Source organism: Bison bison, unplaced genomic scaffold (assembly GCF_000754665.1).
Source record: "Bison bison bison isolate TAMUID 2011002044 unplaced genomic scaffold, Bison_UMD1.0 scf7180017864299, whole genome shotgun sequence".
In the NCBI taxonomy this organism is placed as follows: domain Eukaryota; kingdom Metazoa; phylum Chordata; class Mammalia; order Artiodactyla; family Bovidae; genus Bison; species Bison bison.
In genome coordinates this window covers 5,174,361-5,180,153 of record NW_011494871.1, presented here as the reverse complement: position 1 = coordinate 5,180,153, position 5,793 = coordinate 5,174,361, and positions in this window count along the sequence as shown.

Genomic DNA, 5,793 nt, shown 5'->3' with positions numbered 1-5,793 from the left:
GGATTGGGGGCAGGAGGAAAAGGGGATGACAGAGGATGAGATGGCTGGATGGCATCACCGACTCGATGGACATGAATTTGAGTGAACTCCGGGAGTTGGTGATGGACAGGAAGGCCTGGTGTGCTGCAATTCATGGGGTCGCAAAGAGTCGGTCACGACTGAGCAACTGAACTGAATATGCAACTGGTGGCTCAATGGTAAAGAATTCGCCTGCCAATGCAGGAGATTCAGGAGATGAAGGTTCTATCCCTGGGTCAGAAAGATCCCCTGGAGGAGGAAATGGCAACCCACTCCAGTATTCTTGCCTGGGAAATCCTATAGACAGAGGAGTCTGACGGACTACAGTCCATAGAGTCACCAAGAGTCAGACACAACTGAGCAACTGAGTATGCATATGTATAACCACTGAAACAGAGAGAAAGCAGCCAGTTTTATATTCGAGATTGACTGTCTTTTTAGCAGCAAGTCAAAGAATCGCCCACACTGATTCTGTCCTTGGCCTTGTCCGATCTACTGTTGAATCCATGAAGGGCAGTCTTCATTTCTGTTACAGTGATTTTTTGCTTGCTTGCTTTCTTTTCTCTGCGCCATACCACAAAGCTTGCAGGATCTTTGCTTCTGACTTCTGGCATTTCCTTTTGATGCGTTTTAACAATTCCACCTTGCTACTCACATTACCCATCTGTTCTTACAAGTTGCCTGCTTTGTCCAAAAGAATTCTTAAAATATTAATCATAGCTGTTGTAAATTTGTCTGTCCAGTAACGCCCAAATCTCAGCCTTATCTGCAGTCTGCTTCTAGTGCTTTTCAGATTGTGCTTTTGCTTGCCTTTTTAAATGCCTTGCAATTTTTGTTGAAAGTAGGACATGACTCGTCAGGTAAAAGAACTGAGCTATCTAGGCCTTTAGTCTGAGCTTTTATATTAGTCTGGCTGGGGTTTTTGTGTGCCGCGCATGCTCAGTCCCTCAGTCGTGTCTGACTCTTTGCAACACCATGAACGGTAGCCCGCCAGGCTCCTCTGTCCACGTGGTTCTCCAGGCATGAATACTGGAGTGGATTGCCATTTCCTCCTCCAGGAGACCTCTCCAACCCAGGGACTGAACGTGTGTCTCCTGCATTGGCAGGCGGATTCTTTACCACTAGCCACCTGGGAAACCCGGCTAGGGTTTTAGGCTGTGTTTAATCTTTGTTGTAGCTGCAGCTTTCAGAGGCTTGAGAGTAAACAGAGCTGGCTCTTTCCTCTGTAATCCACTGTTTCTTACTGGAGCTCTGATGCTGATGACCAGGTGTTGGGGAGGAGAAGCTTGCTTATATAATCTTACGATTCAATAGCAGTCTTTCACTAGACCCATGCTCCTGGGCTATGACCTTCACAAGCATTTATTAACTTTGCTCTTCCTCAGGTGAGACAGGAAGGCTAGAGGGGGCTGGAATCAGGGAAGGGCCCTTCTCCAGGTGGTTACAGGTGCTTTCCCTAAGAGGTAGGCCTTTGAGGATGCTCTAGGCATATTTCAAAATCTTCCCCACCCCTCTGCCAGAGACAATAGCAACTCATTCTGAATTCTTCATTGAGAGAAACCAGTGGGTTTCCTGTAGACAACCAAAAAAGCATGGAGCCCCATTTAGGTAACAGACCCCAAGAGCTTCTTACTCTCAGGTTAGTCCATACTCAGCCTCCAGCAATTCATCAAAATGCTCCTGCCAGCATGTAACTCCAGCACCATCTGTCTGGCTAAGGAGATCTTGATTGTGATCTGGGCTTTCCTGATTCGCCAGATCATGGGATGTTGCTGTGTCCTGTGCCCTGGGGCTCTGAAGGGCACAAGATAAAGCGCCGATTTCCAGCTCCTTCAGCTCCTTTTGCTCTAGGGACAAGAGTGACGATTTCCAAGTTCTTTACACACTGGAGCTGAAACCAGTACCTCAGGCTGTTGACTGAATACAGCACAATCATCAGGTCTGAGTGAGCATCTGTGGAGGAATACCGTGGAGAAGGGAGTCCAGGATGATACCTGGATCTGGCTGGAGTGAGCATGGAACACAGTAGGGGAGGGAATACAGTGGAAAAGAAAGTGAAAGTCACTCACTCGTGTTTGTGACCCCGTGGACTGTAGCCTACCAGGCTCCTCTGTCCATGGGATTCTCCAGGCCAGAATACTGGAGTGGGTAGCCATTCCCTTCTCCAGGGGATCTTCCCAAACCAGGGATCGAACCCAGGTCTCCAGCGTTGCAGGTGAATTCTCTAACATCTGAGCCACCAGGGAAGCCCAATACAGTGGGGAGCAGATAATTTAGGGAAGGAAAACGAAAGACTAACAAACAAAAAAGCTCATGAATAAGGAGTTCTGCTTAGTTTTGTCCTGAATACTTTCAGATTACCTGAAGGTTTTCTCCCCCCACCCCTTTTATTTTCTTTTTTTTGGAAACAACACAAATCTATTCACTTAAGGTCTAGAGGTCAGAAGTCTGGAATGGGTCTCCCTGGGCTAAAACCAAAGTGCTAGCAGGGCTACACTCCCTCGGGAGCCTTAAAGGGAATAATCCAGTTTCCTGAATTTTTCCAGCTTTTAGATACCAACTGTGTTCCTTCGTTTATGGACACTTCCTCTGTATTTAAAGCAAGAGGTGTGTGTGCTCAGTCACTTTAGTCACGTCCGACTCTGCAACCCTGTGGACTGCAGCCCACCAGGTTCCTCTGTCCATGGGATTCTCCAGGCAAGAACACTGGAGTGGGTTGTCATGCCCTCCTCCAGGTGTCCTCTGACCCAGGGATCAAACCCACATCTCCCAAGTCTCCTGAATTGGTAGGCAGGTTCTTTTCCACTAGTGCCACTTGAAAAGTCCAAAGCAAGTAGTTTAGCATCTTCTTTCTCTGGTTGTTACCCTCTGATGTCCCTCTTTCCATTGTTAGGACCCTTGTGATCACACTGGGGCCATCCAGAAACATCACATACCTGAAAGGTCCCTGCAGCTGTGCAAGATAACCTGTCCTCAGGTGCCATCGACGAGGACCTGGCCTCTCTAACACAGGCGCTATTCTGCCCATCACAGAAGGCACTGGTCAGGAGGTAACGACTGGATTTACCCTTTTATATACTCCAGAGAGTGTAGAGAGAGAGAGAGAAGCCAAGAAAGGTGATGAGATAAGACTTTCCCCTTGGGACTTCCCTGGTAGACCAAGGGCTAAGACTCTGCGCTCCCAGTGTAGGGGGCCTGGGTTTGATCCCAGGTCAGGGAATTAGATCCCACATGCCCCAACTAAGAGTTCTTACAAGCTGCCACTAAAACCTGGTTGGTGCAGACAAATAAATAAGTAAACTTATTTAAAAAAGAAAAAAAAGGTCTAGCACAGGGAGGGACTCTCCTCAATACTCTGTGAAGGTCTGCATGGGAAAGACTCTAAAAATGAGGGGAGATATATATATATGTATAACTGAGAAATGTTGCCATATGTCTGAAACTAACACAGTACTATAAATCAACTATACTCCAATTAAAAGCAAAACAAAACAAAAACTCTCCTCTCTTAAAAGTTTTCTCTTTTTTCCCTGTTCCCTCTTCCCCTTTCTCTTCTCACTATCAGGGTTATTCTCTTGCCCTACTCTTTTCCCTCAGCTTGAAGGTTTTCTGCAGATTAGAAATCTATGGTCAGAGTTACACGAGATATAAAATAAGAAATACCCATCCGGTTGGGCGGGACTGGTGTGAATGCTGACAGCATAAGTTATAGTTCCTTTTATTCAAAAATACCTAAGGGCTCGCTCCCCATCTGTGTCACAGAGAAGGTGGTGTGACCGCCCTGTTTTCATGGAGAGTGCAGTGGCCTGGAGAAGGGCAGTAAATACTGAGCAATGGTGGGAGCAGCTGCCAAGGAGAAAGATAAGAGGAAACATTTCACCTTCCTGTGGCACATGTGTACATCAGAGCTTCCCCTTTATAAAGTCTCCTTCTTGGACTTCCCCAGTGGTGCAATGGGTAGGAATCTGCCTGCCAATTCAGGGGACACAGGTTTGATCCCCAGTCTGGATGATCCCATATGTGGCAGAGCAACTAAAACCTGTGTGCCACAAATACTGAGCCCGCGCGACCTAGAGCCTGTGCTCTGCAAGAGAAGCCTCCGCAATGAGAAGCCCATGTACGGCAAGGAAGAGTAGCCCTCATTTGCCACTACTAGAGAAAGCCCTTGTGCAGCACTGAAGACCCAAGGCAATCAAAACTAAAATAAATAAGTAAATTTTAAAAAAGAAAATAAGTCTCCTTCTTTAACTTCCAAACTGCCTTCTTAACCACTCCCCTGCCCTTAAAAACTCCACTCATTTTTTATCAGGAAAATGAAGGAAGAAAGACAAGCAGTTAGTAGGGCCTAGATTCCAACTAGAGTCCTTTTCTTATCTCTCTGAGCAGATGACTAGAAGACCACAACTAATATGTTCCAGGAAGAATATGTCGACTTAAAAAAAAAAGCACAATGTGAGAGTTTCAAGTTAAGTTTTACTGGGGGCAAAATGAGGCCTGCAGCCCAGGAGGCAGCACCTCAGATAGCCCTGAGAAAATGCTTCAAAGAGGTAGGGAGGAAGGACAGTATATGTGTAATTTGAGGTTCCATCCCTGGTGGGAAAGATTCCCCTGGAGAAGGGAATGGCTACCCACTCCAGTATTCTTGCCTGGAGAATTCCACGAACAGAGGAGCTTGTCAGGCTACAGTCCATGTGGTCCCAAAGAGTCAGACATGACTGAAGCGACTGAGCACGCATGCATGCACAGGCAATTAAGCACATGTTTTCCCAGAACGTTTCTGCTAGTCATGAGGCACAGTCATCATGGATTTTAGTCCTTTTCTAGATATGAGGAGGTATAAGAATTGGGCTCATAAAAGTCTTCTCCTAAAAATATCTAACTATCTGAAGACCTGTCTTGCCAGTAGCCATTCCCACCCCCAGCACAGAGTGCCTCATTTCTCTCCACCTTGATCTTCTTCAGGGGATGTTGAAGGTCAGAAGCTGCAGCAACAGATGAGGCAATCCTTGTAGAGGTAGACGGCAAGTGCCAATTTGTCGTTGACAAATAACACAGTTACTTTGGTTTCAGTTTTCTTAGGGGTAAAGTCAGGAGCCTAGACTAGAAGGTTTCTGTGGTCTATGAGTCAAGCTGTTTTGTGAGTCTGGTTTTAAATAGGTTGATCCGGGTCACCCAAACAGTTTACCCTGGTTCTCCCTCCATTCCAGAACACTTCTTTCCTGGAAACCTCTGCAGGTTTCTGGAAAAGACAGCTTTTGATCCCCGCCTGGTCCCCTGAGTATGCATCCCTCCCCCTTACAAGTAGTAAGTTCAGCTCGTTCATCTTCAGGGGTGTTCCTGGCGGTTCGCTGGAGGGAGGGTGCAATCCTCGCTTTGCTCCAGGGTTATGCTTTGTGTCCACCTCAAGGGTTTCAGCAATACGATCCTGTGAGACTGTTCTGTCCACTTGACAGATAAATGGAAGCTCACAGAGATGAAATAATTAGCTCAAGTTCGTACCACCAGGAAGAGCCAGCGACCACACTCGACCGACCTAACTCTGCTTGGAGCGCTCTCTCTCCTGCACCCTCCATGGGCACCCCTACCCGGTGCCCCTTTTCCGCGTTTCCCAGGGCACTTGCCCAACCCACTGAGCGGCTAGGGGCGGGGGTGGTTGCAACCCAGAATGTCACTTCTGCAACAGATCTCCTGTGTGCTCCCGTGAGAAGCGCTATTCGGTCCCAGAAATGCTCTCTACCCACAGTCCTTGAACTTGCGGGGGGGCTGCGGGGGCTG